We start from the raw sequence: 20,639 nt of genomic DNA, 5'->3' as shown, positions 1-20,639 counted from the left end.
GTTATTAAAAAAAAGCCGTCAAAGATTCAACTTTCATATCTTATGTACATGTGTCATACATTTATGTATACGTATATATATATATATATATATATATATATATGAGAGTAGAGAGAGAGCGATTGAGTGCGCGGATTGATTAGGAACAACTAACAAATCTGTTCACTGTTCACTTTATTCCTTCCTTTTTTGTTTTTTAGACTTGCTATACAATTGTGCGCCATTATGTCTCAATACATCCACACGCACGTCCATAGTCAAAGCAAATAAAATGTTTAGACTGCATAATTAACGGAAAAACTATTACAAAAATGTTGGTACTATAAAATAAATTAACTAACTGGTCAATCGATCTTAAAACTAAAAATAAAAGGATCGAATAAAATAATTAATAATGAATCTTAATTCTAATATATTTAAATTAAAAGTAATGTTTATAAAATATAATTTGAAGATAAAAATTATTAAAAAAAAGATATAACAAATAAACCGATTCAGAATCATTTACAGAAATGTTGTAAATGTATGTCTATATATATATATATATATATATATATATAGAGCATTTTTTTCCCGACACGTTAGGAAAATATAATTACATATTTTGTAGTAAAATATTAAGGAAATATTTTTAATAAATGGCAAAAAATTAAATCCTTTACTGTTGAAAAATATGCATAAAAAAAAAATTAACCACAGTTCTGTTATATTGACGGCAATTTTTTTCATTAGTTCCCGATTACCGCAAAAACTACTGAACCAGTCATTACGAAATTTTACCTGTAACTTACTTATGACACCTGCAAAGTTACCCGCAGTTTAAATCTCATCAATCTCACTACTACGTAAATCGTAAAATAAAAAAGCTTATAAATAAAAATCTGTAACTTTCTTTACCGAGATGTAATGTCGTTGTCTATGTTAATATAGACTTCGTCAGAAAGCAATTATGTTTTTTACTAAATTTAATTCGTTGTCTATAAAATATTAATTTATATTATTATCATAATATACGTAAAAATAAAGTAATTTGATAATAAAATTCTAACCCACCGGATTGGTCTAGTGGTGAATGCGTTTTCCCAAATCAGCTGATTTGGAAGTCGAGAGTTTCAGCGTTCAAGTCCTAGTAAAGCCAGTTATTTTAACACGGATTTGAATACTAGATCGTGGACACCGGTGTTCTTTGGTAGTTGGGTATCAATTAATCACACATCTCAGGAATGGTTGAACTGAGAATGTACAAGACTACACTTCATTTATACTCATACATATCATCCTCATTCATCCTCTGAAGTATTATCTGAACGGTAGTTACCAGAGATTAAACAGAAAAAAAGAAGATAAGATAATAAAATTCTAGAAAATGACGACCGTTTACAAATTTACAATTGTTTACATAGTAGCAGTGTATATTTTTAGTTCCTAAAGTAAAAATTTACATCAGGGTAAGCCATACCCGTAATTGGCATAGATTCGACTTTCAATTTGGTATTAACATTTTCATAACGCCTAGGTCACGGATAGAAAAAAGAACTTGTAGGACTATTAGAATTTAAGATCGCAGGTAACGTGAATCTACGCAAGAACGTTCTCAAAGACTTGAAAAGCAACGCATACGCTCGGCTCAAAATCGAATTCAAAATGTGAAAAATAAATTTCAAATCGGTTTTGGAATTCTTGAATAACTTCAACATCGTTCTGAATGCATTAAAGATTTTAATTTGGGAATTGAATCTTTTCTAACATTTTACTTTATCTAGAAATTGTGAATAGCGATAAATCTTGAGATCAACAGCCCACACATAATTACTAAGAAACTATTCCAAATTTTTGAAGTTCTCTACGCATAGAGCGCGGGCGAAGCCGGGACGGTGAGGGATGCTAGTGATCAAATAAAATTTGAACATGATGAATATTTTAAGGAAACAGTATTACTTATAAAATATTCTGACGAAGCAGAGACTTCCGTGAAATATTAACATCTAAGAAAAAAAGTAAATTTTAATACTTTTAACTCCGGAGTCGAGAAAAACGAGAAAAAAGTACTGGATGGTGTCATTTTTTTACCGATAATACAGTACTTTTCTTCTGTTGTAGATTTAACAATAAATAAAATAAAATTGCTGCAACTACCTGCAGAATTCGACTAAATAAAGCTAAACCACATGTAAAGCTACTAAAATAATATTAGATTTCAGATATAAATTTAAGTCAATATTTTCCTTTAATGTATATCTCGGTTCTGTTAAAAAATATTGCTAATTTAAAAATTATTTTTGCTGTTGATTAGTAGAAACGGAATTCAGTAACTTTTGTAAGTACTTAAATTATGAATTTACTTTGTTTTTCCTTTACGAAAAGGATCCTAAATTTTCTTCAAAACTTAAACGAAGAATTTGACGTCACATATTTAAAAATTAGTAAGATGAAATGGAAATTCATTTCAAGGAAAATCCTAGTATATAATTGCCAAACTCAGTTTCCCTTCCAAAATGAAATTTTATTTAAACGTAATAATAAAGTAATATATTAATCTATGAAAAAACACATTTTACAAATATAATTCTATAGAAAACATGTGTAACTAGACTACAATATGTGTAATATATATATATATATGTATTATTACACACACACAAACACACAGTATATATAACATTCTTAAGGCGTGAAATTTCAGGTAATAAAAAATATAGGTTAATTATATCATTATATATTTTATTACTTATCTGTTTAAGAATAGCTTTGTAAATCGGAAAATCTTCAAAGAATGTCTGTTCTATCTCGCCTTAAAAGAACCCCTTATCAGGAATCGAACCCAGGACTTTCAGTAGAAATTATTAAAACTAAACCGTTTATCTAATCTGAACTTTATCTTAAATTTTTTGAACGATTTTTGTGACAATGAAAGAAAACAGAAAGGTATTCATTTTTATATTATAGCAACAGGATATAAATTGCTATACAAAGCCTAGACAGTATTAAAAGGTTGTCCTCAGTCGAAATTTTCTTTACAAATAAAAAAGTAACTATAATTAATGATAAGGTAACTAATTAAATGAAAATATGCATTAAAAATAATTAATATTTACAAACATTACAAGCACTATTGTATTATGTTTTTATTCTTTTGTGTTGGGCCGTTAATATGATTTATATTTTAAAATTTTGTAGTATTAAAAACAGACGGTTAAGTTTTCAAGAACAAATTACAGGATTATAAGACAATCACCCTGGTGTACATGAAAGGTTACAGGGGTGCAAATTCACACGCACTCATACACACACACAACAAACACACATTCATACATATATAATAAACACACATACACGCGCGCACATACATTCACGCATACACACATAACACACACACACACACACACACACGCGCGCGCGCGCGCGCGCGCGCGCTCTGACAGACACAAATACACTCATCCACACACCCATACATAAACACACACACACCCACACACACACACACACACACAACCACCCACACTCCCGCCCGCACGCGCGACGTGTATGTATGTACATACACGTCATATACGTCACGCCGAAACTAGTCAAAATGGGTTTACGGATGGTCAAAATGGATATTCCACCGAAATTTGTAAACCGAATTTTTTCGCGACGACAATATTTCCTTTACTTCGTACAAGGAAGTAATAAAATATTTTTACATTTATAACATATTTTTAAAGTGTAACAAGTTGTAACATATTTTAAGTAAGTATCCGATCGCGAAAAATTTCGGTTTTCAAATTTCTACGGAAATATCCGTTTTGACCATCCCTGAACCATTTTCACTAGTTTCGGTGTGGCGTCTGTACATACGTTCGTGCCTATGTACGTATGCATCTCGCATAATAAAAAACGACTAGCCGTAGCGTGTTGAAATTTTCGAATTAGTGCTCTTGTAACATGTAGCACGGCTTTTTTTTTATGCACGGCTTATACACACAAATGCAAACAACTTAACTTAAAATATCTATCATTTTATTGAAATATAATAGTTTTTATTTATTTAATTCAATGATTCTAACTAAAACGCGCGCGCTTACCGTACGTATTTCATTCGCGCGAGTATGCCGGTACTAGCGACCACTTTAAATACTTTTTTAAAGTTTAAATATTATTAATTTATTTAATTCTACCATTCACTTCTGACTTCCAACATACAGACGACTCTTGCCGGCCTCCGTGGCGCGAGTGGTAGCGTTTCGGCCTTTCATCCGGAGGTGCCCGGTTCGAATCCCGGTCCGGCATAACATTTTCACACGCTACTTGTCATTCATGTCATCCTCTGAAGCGATACCTAACGGTGGTCTCCTGAAGTAAAACAAAAAAAAAAACAAACGACTCCAGTGCTAAAAACATACATACGTCAGTGCTATACTAGCGCTCCTTGTGGTGATAGGAGGTACTAATGAGGCACTATACTTACTTAGAAACTAGTTATTTTGAGCATTTATTTATTGGGGGGTGCGATTTTGCGGATTTTTTTTAAAAATATTATTTTTTAATTGTTAACAAATGTGCCTAAGAAAAACCTTAATTAGGCAAAATATCGAGACGCTGAGAGTTACCTTACTCTAGAGCCTCATCCCCTTGATCTTTTAGCTTGAAATTTTAAAGGCATTAAGCTCCATGTATAGATAATTTGTTATATATATATATATATATATATAATAAATAATCGGACCAAGTTTGGTCAAAATCGATCCAGTTATTTTGGAGATATAAGGTGATTTATGGTGCGTCACCGAACACACACACACGTAAATATGAAAATCCGGAAAATTTCCATCTTGTTTTTGTGTTTTTTTGGGTTCCTCATGTGTCAATGTAAAGATCCGGTGAAAACCACACACGCACAAATTGGACCGATTACCTTATTTTCCCATCTACTGCTATAGCGCTAGACGCGAAAGTAAAATCAACATTTTATTTAAAAGGGTTTGTCCCATTTGGTCCTTTGTCAACGGTGACGTAAACTACGCGATATAAAATTTTTAATAACAGCAAAAACTTTAAAAAACTTTTAAAATATAAGAAATTTGTAAAAATCAATAAATTTCAAACAGACGGTCCCAACGGATCCTCTTTTTTTAAAAAAAGTATTGAAAAGTTAATCGAACATGGCCGCGAATCCGATTGACTTGAAACTGTGGAATTTAAAATAAGCACTTTTATCGAACTAAAATTCAATTTTTTATGAACACTATACAAAGTAAAAAAAAAAAAAAACATTAATTTTCGGAAAATTTATGTTAAGTCAGTCCTGAGATATTGAGATACAAGCCAAGATACGTACATATTCCGAAAATATGTAGTATAAACAAAAATGAAGGTTTTAGGTATTTAACAAAACAAAATGTACAATATTATGAAACAAAAGAATTAGATGTTCCAGAGAAATAAATAATCAAAAATTAAAAATAAAATATGTTAACATCAGCTAAAATTATTAGACATAGTTAATTAAAAATTATTTATCTAAATTTGTTAGAAATAATTTACGTTACAAGTGTGCAATACTAACAATTAATTTCATTAAATTTAACAGAGTAATACAATTTTTAACAAAAAATAAATATTATTTAGATAAGAAATTCTGTCAAATGTTCAATCGGTGTGTGGATTCAAGAACGTAATTTTTTAATTTTAGATTCTATTAATCTTTTTTTAATGCGAAGAATTAATATTTCTTGTAAACATTATTTTGATGAGGAAGCTGCTAAAAATATACAAATTAGATAACTTTTAGCAAGCGTTTTCAGTAAACTTGAAAACTGAAAAAAAATCGTTTTATACACGCCGATTACTAATTTTTTTCGTAGTACATTAACAAAGATTTTCTCAATATTTTTTTATTGTACGATAAAATTTTTAAGCGTAACTTTGGAATTAAATGTCAACCGACCGACCGTACCTTACCTTGTGCCACTAGTCGATAGCAAATTTCATTCAAATCGCTTCATTTTATGCAATCTACAAGTATCTGTCAGAATTTTATGAAAAATAAAAGAAAAATATACATCTGGTTATATTGAAAAAGATCGATGCTAATTAGTATATTGAACATGTAATGCGTTAAACGACGCGTTAAAAAAAAAATTAATTAAAACAAAGATGTCGCCGTGAAAGCACGGCTTCATCCAAAAATACAATTTTTTGTAAAATGTGGAAAATAAAATTAAATCACAAGAAAATTACATCGTTATAAAAAATATCAAAGCCTAATTATATTAAAAATATTAAATTTTTAAATAAGTTTCAGAATTAGTACGGTATTTTTAATTTCGCATAATCATTGCAAACTACTGACAACCACGTACTGATGGTTTTTAAATTATAGGCCAGCAACCGGTTAAACTGAACTATTAATTGACTATTAATAATACTTTTAAAAAACTATGTATTAATGTTTTTCTCGCGTAAATAAACGTCGCATTCAAATAAGCTTATCCTAATTTTATCTTAATTCCTAGTAATTTTTACGTAATATCTACAACGACGATCTCATCCCTTCGAAAGTTTTATGATCGCGTTACCTATTTGAATATCTTTCAAATTCGGGTAGTCAATTACAGCTTAGTAATCAAAAACCGATTTGAAACTTAACATATTTTTCAAAGTGTGAATTCGATTTTGAGCCGAGCGTATGCGTTGCTGTTCAAGTCTTTGAGAATGTTCTTTCGTAGTTTTACGTTGTCTACCATCTAAATTCTAATAGCCCTAGAAGTTCTTTCTATCTGTGACCTAGGTGTTATGAAAATATTAATACCAAATTGAAAGCCAAATCTATGCCGATTACGAGTGTGGCTTACCCTGATGTAAGTTCTTAGTCGAGGAACTACGATTAATACACAGAGTATTAATCTATAAACAGTCTTAAATTTGTAAACCGTCGTCATTTCCTATAATTCTATTATCAAATTAATTTATTTTTACATATAATATGGCACTAATACAAATTGATATTTTATATACGACGAATTAAATTTATTAATCACATAATTACTGTCTGAAGAGTTCGATATTATCATAGACATCGACATTAAATCTTGATAAAGGAAGTTATAGATTTTTATTTATAAGCTTTTTTATTTTATGATTTACATAGTAGTGAGATCGATGAGATTTAAACTGCGGTTAAGTTTCCAGGTAAATTTCCTTTCATAAGAAAGCTACAGGTAAATTGTTTTAATGACGTTCAGTAGTTTTTGCGGTTATCGAGAATAAACTAAAAAAACGTCAATATATGTAGAACCGAGGTTAATTATATTTTTTTTGCAGTTATGTATATTCTTCAACAAGAAAGGATTTAAATTTCTTGCCATTTATTTAAAATATTTTCACGTTATTTTACTACAAGTATGTAATTATTTTTCCCTAATATGTCAGCAGAAAAAAGCGGTTTATTTGTTATATCATTTTTAATAATTTTTATTTTCAAATTATATTTTATAAACATTACATTTAATTTAAATATATTAGAATTAGGATTCGTTATTAATTATTTTATCCGATCATTTTATTTATAATTTTAAGATAGATTGTATTATTAGTTAAATGTATTTTATTTGAAAAATATATTCACGTCGGTATAAATTGAATGTAAAATATTCAGTGAAATATAAAAATTCATATTCTACTGATGAGCACAGATTAGTTCATTTTTTATCACGGACTGAAATACAAAAAATACAGCTCTCTATAATTTTAATATTATATTTATAATTAGACCGTACGTACAGAATGTTGCGAAACGTATTCGCCAAACTCCAGAATCTGATTCAGGAGACCAAAATGTGAAAAAACGTTCTGATCGACGTAAGTCCTACTTTACTTTGTTTTCCTTCTGGACACCATTCTGTGATTTTCAACAAAAAATTATTTCTCAGGAGCCGGTAAACCTACAGTAATTAAAATTTTATAAACGTCACCTTAAAAATTGGCGGCCATCTTAATTATTTTATTCTTCAATATCTTTGTGATTGCTTATTTGATATAATTTTTACTAACACAAAATTTATTAAGCATTTTATTTTGAAGAAAATGACACCTCATTTGTAAAATTCCGTTGACAAACAATCGAGTTATAGCAGACAATTAACCCGACAGTACGCTTTTGCTAGCTGATAATTTTTTTGTGTGTTTCTATTTTCTCCATTAATTATAATAAAAATTATTAATAACAAATAATAATATAAAAAAATAATAATAATATAATAAAAATTATCAGCTTTTAATATTTTATTCCTTTTACGTTGTATGCTTGGAAATGCAAACATTTTCAAGGAAACATTCATAAAATTATTTTAATAGTTCTTTCCTTTAATTCTACAGTCGAAACATTTTATTTGCTTGCCTATGCGTGTGTGTGTGTGTGTGTGTGTGTGTGTGTGTGTGTGTGTGTGTGTGTGTGTGTGCGTGTGTGTATATGTATTGAAATATAATGGACGCACACTTATATCACAGTCACAAAAACCAAAAGGAGAATATGAAGAGATTTGTCAGTTATTTATAATAAATCGTTTATATTACAGAGCATGCTTACTCACTTGTTATATATATATATCTCTTTCTCTCTCTGCACAAATATATATATACATATATATATACATTAAAACGGATGAACACGTGTACATGAGATACAAAACATCACCCTTGAGTTTTTTTTTTACTGGACAGCTGTCATTTTCTCTTATAAGAGATGATTTATTTCTTTTAGTTCTCTTGCGGTGTCCCTTTTTTTAACGGTAATGTTTTATACTACTCTAGTCTGCAGTTACTTCATATATGTACTGAATCAGTCGTATTCTTCCTAATAAATACAATAACATTTCATCAAAGATACACTAGTATTCACTTCCATTTGAATTATTAAAAAATCAACATAATTATTTCTTTTAATCTTTTCTCTATTTTTTCTTTAAAATATATTTGTTTCCGTTGCGGACCATTTCTTAACTAATAACTGTAGATGATTTATAAAAATATAAGATAAATTATAATTTTCAGTTATTATTAAATAATCAGATGCTCCACCATCTTTATTACATATACACATTTTTAAAAGTACATAGAATTTTATTTAATTTTTTTTATTTTATTGAATAATTATTTATTGTAAAATTCTTTTTACAATCACGGGTTAATAATTATTAATAAATTAATATATTTAATTAAATTAAAAAAAAAAAAACATGTTAAAAAATGGAAAAGGAGATGATGTCTGATTCGAACCGATATGCCTTTTCCTTATAGATCCAGATATTTCATAAATTAAATTTTCATTTAGGTACTCTAGAACCGATGGAAAAAAGTACCACTTGTGATATATCATTGAAAAGCTCTCAATGAAAGCCTATTACTGCAGTTAAGAAAAAGTCCAAAATGAAATTTGTTTTGAATTTCGGGCTTTTTTGGACACTTTTCATTCAGTGCAATCACCATTCATTGTCATTTTGGACACCATTCATTGCAATCAAAAGGGAAGGTAAACAACTAGATGTTACAGCAGTAATAAATCCAAAATTTCAACATACTACGGCTAATCGTTTTGTCGTACATACATACATACATACAAACATACTTACATACATACATACGTACGTACGTACAGACGTCACGGCGAAATTAGTCAAAAAGGATTCAAGGATGGTAAAATGGATATTTCGATAAATCGTTAAAGAAAGTAGCATTTCAAAATATATAGTTAAAAGAAGACAGATTTATAGACCAAATATTAAGACATACTGGAATAGTGGCTCTAATATTAGAGTGACTTGTAGGTGTGAAAAATTTTGCCGGCAGGCAACGTTTGGAATACGTAAAACAAATTGTTAGAGATGTAGGATGTAGGGGGTATACCGCAGTGAAACGACTGGCACTAGATAAGGGAATCTCGGAGAGCCGCATAAAAGCAGTCAAATGACAAGGCAAAAAAAAAGATACAGATAGAACACGTTTTAAAAATATTAAACGGTTTTGATTTAACTTTTTAAAAAGCATTAACTAAATTATTATCGATTATTTATTTGAAGAAGTTTACGAATTTGAATATAGATCAAAGATATTCAACAATCTATTTAATCCGCGCTATCGGTTAAAAAATATTTGAAATTACCTTTTTATAATTTGATATAATACAAAAATCTACTTATTCATCGCCAAAACCTCACAATATGATGCGGTATGAAAAGTTTATCGATGCAGATTTGGACGATTTTTAAGTAATTTATTAAAAATCCTGTATTTTAATTTTCGTTTCCTTCTACAGTGAAAAAAAGAAGATATTGCGACGTTTAAGCTAAGTTTATTTTACTCTCGCTTATATAAGATCACTCGGACTTTCATGCAAAGTATTTGGAAAAAGTTCCGTTCCGTGTTACGGTATAGAAAATAGTTTAAAAGAATGTGAAAACCTCCAAAATCGGTGTCTTTTAATATTCGTAAAAACTGTACGTAACGTGTAGATCCCATTACACGTATAGATTAATGTATCGATTACCACTACAATCGTCTTTAGTAAGAAAGTCACATCCGATTGATTTTATACATTCGGTGGATTTCCGATAGTTAGTTTATTTATTTCATTGTTCACACACACTCGCGCGCGAATTCTGGAAGATCTGTATATGCGATTATGACTTCTGTTTTTTTTTTTTGTGTCTTTCCTATCGGATTCTGTAACGTGCAATACTCATTACATTCTTTGAGCTATTATGACCGTAGCGGCTTCATCCGGGATTTAATTTACGTTTTTGTTTACGCCTCTTTCCCCCCTGATCAGTCGTTTGAATTCGTACGAGATAATGAAAAGAAAGGGGTTCGTACTTATTCACCGGTTTGCAACCGGCATCCGTAATCTGCATTTAAAAAATATAGCGCTACAATAATCGTTTAGGTTACAATATTAGGAGAGCGGTTACTTATTTAAAGGACGAAAAGAGCAAAAAACTGTATCTACAATTTTTAACTTTTCGAAATCGAGGATCTGGAAAAAAAGAGCCGGTACGATACGATGTATAGCGGTCTTCCCGCTACGAGAGCTAAATTTAAAGGGACTGGTAAAATAAGAGAAACCAGGAGTACGGTAAAAATTGACACAAGGAGAAAGAAGTAAGGAATACACGGAGGACCCGTATATAACAAGAAACCCGAGGAAATAAACGTAGAAAAGGAACGTAGAGGAAAAACAACCGTCGATATTAAAATGTGAAGTATAGAAAGAAAATTAAAGAAATGAATAAAGAATCGACTGGAGTAGACGAACTTCCCCTACAATTTTATAAGTGCTTAAATTAGGCGGTTATTAAATAAATTGTTTAACAATGTTACAGGATATTTATTTATTGATCGTTGTTAAAAACTTGTTAACTCGTTTATGAACAAAATAAAAACAATTTCCGTCACAAAAAAAAAAACAAATTAAGATTAAACAAATGTTTTTACATTTTATAGCAAATCTTTATCTACGATTACATTAGACTCAAAATAAATATTTAAACTAATACTACAGAACGAGCCTGCGTTTAGAACAGCATCAAAATCTTTTTTTTTTCCTGTTTAGCCTCCGGTAACTACCGTTCAGATAATACTTCAGAGGATGATATGTATGAGTGTAAATGAAGTGTAGTCTTGTACATTCTCAGTTCGACCATTTCTGAGATGTGTGGTTAATTGAAACCCAACCACCAAATAACACCGATATCCACGATCTAGTATTCAATTCCGTGTAAAAATAACTGCTTTACTAGAACTTCAAAGCTGGAACTCTCGACTTCCAAATCAGCTGATTTGGGAAGACGCGTTCACCACTAGGCCAACCCGGTGGGTAGCGTCAAAATCTGTTACCTTTTTCTTTTACGTGAAAAAGATATTTTATAAACCGATATTTTTATAGTCGTGTAAAACTAAACGCTTGTATTTAAGTTTATATCGTGATCGTTTTAACAAAGTATCTGACGTCGATGTTCGGCGAGGAAATCAACGATCTACAGTTTGAACTTACTTGTCTCGATTAAAAATGTAATGAAAAAAATTACGATACAAAATAATTATTACGTCATTACCGCGTATCTTTTTTGATAGATATACCGCAACTTTATGGAGATGAAGACTTTATCGAGAATGCTTTTCTTTATTTCTGAACAATTAAGAAAGTAGCTTAATCGCTATTTATTTTTTGTTTAGTCTCCGGAGCAACGTAAGGTATTACTTCAGAGGATGATGTGTATGAATGTAAATGAAGTGTAGTCTTGTACCGTATCAGGCCGACCGTTCCTAAGATATAGAGCGTATTTCTAACATAATGTGCTACGTACTAAAATATTGAAGCTAGTGTGTTTTTGTGATAGTTTTTTATAATTATTGCTTCCAAACATTCCTAGTTTTAGCAATAGTAGGCTATAATGGAATCGAGGATAGACTGAAAAGAACTGTAAAAAAGTTTATGTAGCAAATAAGGATAAATTTGTGAAATCGCCATTAATTAAAAAAGATGTAACTACCATAAATATTCGTCTGATTATAATGATGTTTATGAACTCTTAAATATACGTAAAAGCGGTTAGTATTCGTGTAGATAAATCAACATGTAAAAACCGTAAAGTTAGCGGGTTGCAAATAAGATCTAATGTTTAACGTAACGACAGTATAAATGTGCATATCGGTGTAGCAAAGCAGCTTGAAATCTTTTGCTCCCTTTGTAATTTTTCAAAACATTTTATAACTCCTCGGAAATTACAAATTTAGATACAAGTGCTAAATTGTTTGACATTAATATTAGGTTAATCGACGGGCTAAGGTGCACAGGTAAAGAGCATCCTGACCCCGAAGGGGAAGATACCAACCACGTGTTGTTTCCGGTCGCTATGCCACCCCCACCATACCTTGTCCTGATGGGCTTTACCGGAGGTCATCTTCAAAAATCTCGGCGGTAGACATATTCCAGTCTCGGCTCGGCCAGGATGCCGACGATGCGAATGCCGTAAGCGATATTCCCATGTAAAAACCGTAAAGTTAGCGGGTTGCAAATAAGATCTAATGTTTAACGTAACGACAGTATAAATGTGCATATCGGTGTAGCAAAGCAGCTTGAAATCTTTTGCTCCCTTTGTAATTTTTCAAAACATTTTATAACTCCTCGGAAATTACAAATTTAGATACAAGTGCTAAATTGTTTGACATTAATATTAGATTAATCGACGGGCTAAGAGGTGCACAGGTAAAGAGCATCCTGACCCCGAAGGGGAAGATACCAACCACGTGTTGTTTCCGGTCGCTATGCCACCCCCACCATACCTTGTCCTGATGGGCTTTACCGGAGGTCATCTTCAAAAATCTCGGCGGTAGACATATTCCAGTCTCGGCTCGGCCAGGATGCCGACGATGCGAATGCCGTAAGCGATATTCCCTTCGGTGTACGTCTAACAAAGGTGGACATGTAGAAACAAAACGCATCTCGGTTAGCCGTAAAAAAGACTGAATACGCAATCGCTGAGCGAGGAGGTTAAAGAGAGTCCGACACGCAACATGAACTAAAACTAAAACAAAAACTAACTAAGACTATAACTGCAAAGAATTAACAAAAACAAAGAAACAACAATAAAAATAACCCCTTCGCAATCCTTTCTTTTCCTCGATAAACTATGAAATCCTCTACTGTAGACCGTTCGGTCTGCTTAAGATTCAAATTCAGTCCTGACCCGAGAACGTCCAGTCGACAAACGATCTCGTTACGCTTGTCATCATATTTCATGCGTATTACACGCTTCTCGTATAGCACATAAAAAGCGTCATCTAACACCTGGCATTGCAGGCATAAATTGGCATCAACCAGGCCGAATTTCGCCAGCTTGCCCCGAAAATCATAGTGTCCCGAAAGAAACTGTGTGACATACTTTTTTGGGAAAATCCAGGAGTGCGGCCGCAAGCACCTTATATCTGGGAAGAGATAGTGCGTATACCGCCCGTCTCCTGTTTCATCCGATCTAGCTTGCCGTAATCAAATCCGTGCTGCTCGATTTTCCGGATTTTTCGGAAGTCAACTCGCCCGATATCCTAGCAGCGTAGATTAAATTTCAATTCTTGTCGCGTCTCGGTACGAACGGTACAGTCGTTTCCTTCTGGAATGTTGCGTGTTGGTTAGTGTTTTATCTGTATTAATGAATTACGTTAAACATTGTGAAAGAAAATTTCTAATTTTTTTTCTTTGTTAAATTTATCGAGTTCTAATGTAATAAAAAAATCTGAAAACAGAATTATTTCTGATGCACGCCTTACACACACAACTTAGTATAAAATATTTATCGGTTTATTTAAATACAATATTTTTTCCTTTATTTAAGTCACAGATTCTAAAAATGCGCGTACACATACCGTATTTAATTCGTGTGGGTGTGGCGGTCCTCTGCGACGGTCGGCACTAACTAAATTAATATAATTTCACAAATTATATAGAACAAGTTTCGCTTGTACGGTCTGCAGACCGGTGTAGCCGCGAAGCTTAACGCATCAGTTACCGAATCGACCGGGCGATCGAATTCGAAACCCGTTCAGACCGAGTTCCTTTTTTACACTCTAAATATTATTAATTTATTTAATTCTACCGCTCACCTGTGACATCACAACACAGGAGAAGACTATAACCGAATTTTACGGTACGGGGGTGGGTTTTTGCAAAAGATATTTTTTGCAGATATTGTTATTTTTTAATCGTTAACTAATACGCCTGAGAAAAATGCAACTTAATCGGGCGAAAACTCGAGATGCTGAGGGTGACCTTGCCCTACAGCCTCGACTCCTTGACTTTTTAAGTTAAAGATTTAACGGCTTAAATATATATACGGCTATATATATATAATTACGGCTTTAAGATTTAACGGCTATATATATATAGAGAGAAATAAAATAATCTAAGAATACTAATATTGGAAAGTGGCAATGATCGATATCTTATGAAACAAAATGGCATTTACAATCAGTATTAGTAATATTCATTAAATTAATTAAAAACTGAAAACGTATGTTTTGAAAGTTGGTTGAATCTAAAAATGTTTTTCAGAAATGTGGTTTTTGGTCATTCAATAAAGTTATAATCAATTTATATATATATATATATATATATACTCAGCATTCCTGATGCTGAATATAACATTCGATGCAGTGTAACATTTTTTACTTGAAATTACATGCAATGTAATTTCAACAAAAGGTTGAATCTAAAGATTTTTTCAAAAATGTAGTTATTGGTCATTCAGTAAAGTTTAAGTCAAATTTTGTATATATACTGAGCATCAGGAATGCTGAATATAATAATCGATGTGATGTAACATTTTTTACATGAAATTACAGGCAGTACATGCAAGCAACATAGAAATCTGGCTGAAATGTGTTATTAAGCGTGTAAGTAATACATCTTGTTAGTATGAAACGATTCTGAGGCGGGTATCTTACATCGGGTGGACTAAAATTCTGTTTCTCTATTTACTAATTAGAAAATAGTTAATAAAGATAGGTTTTTTATTATGTCCAATTCACATCAGAAGAAGTGGTAAAAGTGTTGTCCTTCTCCTCTTATGCGTTCATACAGCATTTAACCGATGAAGTACATATCTTTTATTTTTAATAAAGTTTCATTTTGATTTATAAAATCAGGACAAATATTTAAAAGCTTGAAATTGTTCAGGTCATTTGTATTTAAAGAAAATACCGTGTCTTTTTTATTTCAAAAAAATGAAAAATCGGAAGGCGTCAAATTACACGAATGAGGTAGCTATTCGGTGGTTAAACGTTCATAAAATGTTTGATCTAGTTATTCTCTAATTTAACCCCTGTTTAGCTCAAAACACAGGGATGGGCCTCAAAACAAAGGGTTGTTTAAAAATAGGGTTTTAATAGCTTAAAATTAAAATTAAGAGTATCTTGCGCGATTTCATAATCTTATTTAAATTAGGGAAATTACAAGATGGTAGAGGATTAGGTTAAGTTAGGGAATATTTGGTTAGATTAAAGATGGCGTAACCCATCGGGTTGGTCTAGTAGTGAACGCGTTTTCCCAAATCGGCTATTTGGAAGTCGAGAGTTCCAGGGTTCAAGTCCTAGTAAAGGCAGTTATTACTTTTATACGGATTTGAATACTAGATCGTGGATACTGGTGTCCTTCGGCGGTTGGATTTCAATTAAACGCACATTTCAGGAAATTGGGAATAGTTTTTTTTGCATTTCTCAACGTTTCATGACCCAGGAATCCCAGAAAAGTGTGGGGGTAATGTTTGTATGTGCGTATATTGGCGTGTTTGAGTTTAATAACTTTTTAGTGGATGAACTGATATCGATTAAATTTGGTACAGAGACTCGTGTATATTAGGATATTCTTGGATAAAAGTTTGGGGTCAATATCTCCAGGGGATGGGATAGATAGTTTCTTTGGGGTAAATTTTCTCAAAATTTTGAGTACATAACCCGAAATTATATTAAGCTCAGTAATGCGTACGTGCTTATCTTACCATTATCTCCTTTTTTTAACTTTTTTTTTTATTTTAAATATATTGATTTATTAATAATTATTAACCTCTGATTGTAAAAAAAATTACAATTAATAATTCAATAATAACAATAAAAAAAATAGTATGAAATATATCAGAAGTTATTAATGAAATAAAATTTTATGTACTTTTCAATTTAAAATACGTGTATATGTAATTTAATAGGCTTACAAGTAAGACAGGCGGTGTCCACATCAGATTTTTATCTTTTCGACTTTGGAAGCATAGTAGTAGTGCAAGTGTTGCAAGTGGCAAAAAAAAAATTGTAGGCAATATTGGTGGTGGGGGAATCGATCAAACTATAAAAATATCAAATTTTGGAATTTTTAAAAAAAATTTCTAGTTTATTTAAAACAATTTCAGAACATTTCTTGGGTGGTGATTTTGAGGGTGGGAGAGCAGACAAAAGTAATAATATACAGTTTTTTTGAAGCTTTTAAAGTTTTTTCTTGAATTACTATTTTTTCACTATATAAGAATAAATAACCGGTGTTAGGAAAGTATTAAAACAGCCTGACACCGGTCACAAGCCGCAACTTGAAATACATTCTCAATAATACTAAACAAAACATACCAGGTTTACGTAGGAAACCTCAGGAGTGAAGCGGTTTCCTGTTTCCTTCTTCGTTAAGCTGAACGAACAACTTCTGCTGCATACCTGCGTTGAACTAAGATGCAGGTGATATTCAGTTCTACAAATGACATCTCTCCGTTCTCGCTATGATCGCAGATGTAGTGAACGTCATTACTATCAGAAAAATTATTATCTGAATGACGGTTCTTGTACCTCATATGTTCCAAATTTGTTCAATGCCACAAAAAATACTGTAATAGATTATAAAAATATTTAAAATTTTTAAAGATTCTGTAATTTACTATAATTGCGACTAAAAATAATGAAACGTAATAAATCCACGACTGAAAAGCAATTTTCTTGGTCATAAAATTATATTTCCTTTTTTAATATTTATTTCATTTAAAGATGTATTCGGATATAACAAAAAGTAGAATGTAGTTTGTAAAAAAATATTCAAAATTTATTTATTTATTCCACAATTTCTTTTCTACAAAGAAAAAAAAAAGAATTATTATTCATTAAGTTAATAAAGAAGATTCATTCCAGCGTAATAGAATTTTCGGTTGTTAGTCAAAAGTGATACGGCAAGAATTTATTACGCGTTTAATCTTTATGTTCATTAATACAAATTAGATTTTGCTGAGAAAAATATTCGTAATTAAATAAAAATATTTTTATATACATCAATAATAAGCGCTATAACCGATTTATTCATCGGACACTTAAGACGAAGTTACAAATATAAGAATAGCGATAAACACATTATTTGGAATACAATTATAAAACATATAACTAAATTTAAAAAAAACATACATCAATTTTAGAAACATTTTAGAAAAAACTCTTTATCGCAAACAAATATTATTTACTGAATAACTTTAAGAACATTTTTACCCTTCAAATAACACCTTTAATTCAATTACGAATTTTTTTTATTTAATATACATTATTATTTAATTTAAGAAATTTCCTCGAAATGAAGTTTAGTTTGAGTCAACACCTTACTGGAAATGAAATTGATATTCAGAATCTTCATTAAAGAATGGTGGTTTTAAACGTGTATTAAATGAAAACAAAAATGTTACAGTTGATGTTGTTTACTTATCAAATTTGTCATCTCAAACAGTTTTTGTTAAATAATTAATAAATTTCAATATGTGCCATTAGTCGCTCGGTAAATCTCCAATTGATACTCAGTTTTCTGCCCACTCCTGAATTAACATATCTTCTGTTACGGTTACAACTGCTTCTTTAATTCTTTCCTTTAAGTGGCATATGTCGTATTTTTCAATTTTTTTTATAAAACTTTGTGAATTGTTATTTTCAAAATATCTAAGTCAAGGCTTTGACGAGAGATAGATATGTTAGACTTCTGATTGCAGATTGTCTAATTTGTTCAACCGTTTCATCTGATACTCGTGGTCTGCCAGTTGATGTTTCCTTGAGAAAGAACCAGTTTCTTCAAACTATTTGAACCAATGTCGTACGTTATTTTTATGCGGTGGCATTTTTTTCATTTTAACGTCAAAAGGCATGATGAACTAAAATTACAGAGTTTAATTCTGCCCGCCACAAAACACACTTAGCTTCTTTTTGAACAATGAACATAATAATGAACCAAAAACGCTTCAGCAATAATACAAATCTGGTGGTTTGAACTGCTGTTACACAAACTTTTAGGTTAGAGACTATCAGGGCTACCAAAATAACTTTTCAAAATTTCCCTTCTGCTTTGATCCTTTTTTTAACCTCTGGGACTACTGTTAGGTATTGCTTCAGAGGATGAAATGAATGAAATTTTTATAGCATGTGAAAATGCTTTGCCTGACAGGAATTTGAACCCAGAACCTCTCGATGAAAGGTCGAGATGCTACCATTCACACCACAGAAGCCAGCATCTGAATTAGAGAAAGTCCAACTTTCTTTTATGATTTGCCGAGCAACTAATGGTGCCCGATTCAAATTTATTAGTTACGTAAGAAAATTATATGAGATGAGAAATTTGATAAATAAACATCAACTGTAGGTATTGTTGTTTTCATTTAATCCATGTTCAAAACCCCACTATTCTTGTATGAAGATCCTACATTTTAATTAGGAGTTAACAAAATTACCAACAGACATCAGAGCAGTTGGCATGAATCTCTTGTTGAGTGATTACTTTGCGGTAAGGCATAGCTGTTACCAGTATCTACTATTAACGACAATTTTTCAAATTAACCTTTGCATTGTGTTCAATTTAATTTGGAACATGGAAGTTTTATAAATATACAAATGAAATATAAACAAAATGATTATTACTTTATTTAAAAATATTTAATACATAATTTTTATATTGTATAAGTTTAAGTCATTCAATTTGTGGATTTTTTGTTTATTTTAATTGAGTAAATTTACACTTTTTTTTTTATCAATCTTGCAACTTTGTTTATTGATATATTGAAGCAATCTGAGTTGTGTAATCCTGTTATCAGATTAAAATTGTTGTTCACTTATATTAAATTTGTTGTAAATTATAAAAATACTTGATTATAAATAATTAAGACTCATTTGATTTTATATACATTTACCAAAAGTTTGCGATCAGCTTTTATACAGGTGATTAAAAAGCCCTGACTAAATACGTTTTTGCTTTGTTTTTTTTATTTTGAAAATTAATTCGCCATATAACTAGAAAGCTTGTGCCATAGGAATTTCTTTTTCCTTGAGAATGCCAATGCTATTTTGTGGGACATGCATCTCGTATCTTGTTGCATTCAATCTTTTGTTTACGGCAAATGACATATATAACATGACATAAAATAATTATAATAAAATAATTATTTTATTGATTTATTTTTTCAAAGTACAATTTCTTCCTAAGTAACTAGAAACAAAAAAAAAATTTATCATAACAGCTCCGGTTCCTCTATCGTTTTTTAAAATAAATATTTAAATATCAATCAGGTTTAAGGTAATTCTTGATTGCAAATCAATTTTCAGCTGTTCTTCATGATTTTCTGGCACCATGACTATGTCACTCATAATATTAGTATAAACATGAGATTATAATCTACAGATTTTAGTTTAACTGTAAGTTTGCTCACAAAAAATGAATTACAAAACACATCTCACAGTTGGAAACAGCAATATCATGTCTTTCATCAATTGCTCCTTTACCAGCACTAAATAGAATGAAGAAGTGGTTGAACAAGTCATTACATTGTAAATTCCTGATCTGCGAATTCTGTGCTATACAAGTCATTCGAGATACAAGTGATACCATACAAAGTTGATTTCTTTAAATTTATGATGACACTATAAAACCAGTCAATGTGATGAATAGAGTGAAAGGATCAATTTCAGGGCTGAATATCAGCTATAGTTTAGTCAACTTCATGCTGATATGCAATAATTTTTGTGGGAAAGGCATCAGGAAAACCATTAAAATATCCATTTTCCTCAGAAAGCCTAACTATTGATGTTCAGTTTTTATTAAGATTGGCTCAGCGTTTTTTTTG

At 30.9% G+C, this 20,639-nt stretch overlaps 1 protein-coding gene across 2 annotated transcripts in view; it reads right to left on the bottom strand.

The window, feature by feature from the left end:
• The window catches only part of LOC142324968 (odorant receptor 49a-like), a 69,850-nt gene that overhangs the window by 43,365 nt on the left and 5,846 nt on the right, over positions 1–20,639 (bottom strand). Inside the window, exon 2 of one of the 2 annotated variants that reach the window (XM_075366143.1) lies at positions 17,137–17,387. The gene's annotated coding sequence lies outside the window, so the exon portion shown is untranslated. The remainder of the gene's footprint in view (positions 1–17,136; positions 17,388–20,639) is intronic. The other variant, XM_075366145.1, reaches the window with a different exon arrangement.

This window comes from Lycorma delicatula, chromosome 5 (genome assembly GCF_047948215.1).
Source record: "Lycorma delicatula isolate Av1 chromosome 5, ASM4794821v1, whole genome shotgun sequence".
Classification (NCBI taxonomy): domain Eukaryota; kingdom Metazoa; phylum Arthropoda; class Insecta; order Hemiptera; family Fulgoridae; genus Lycorma; species Lycorma delicatula.
The sequence above is the reverse complement of the archived record's forward strand: the minus strand, read 5'-3'. Positions and strand labels throughout refer to the sequence as shown.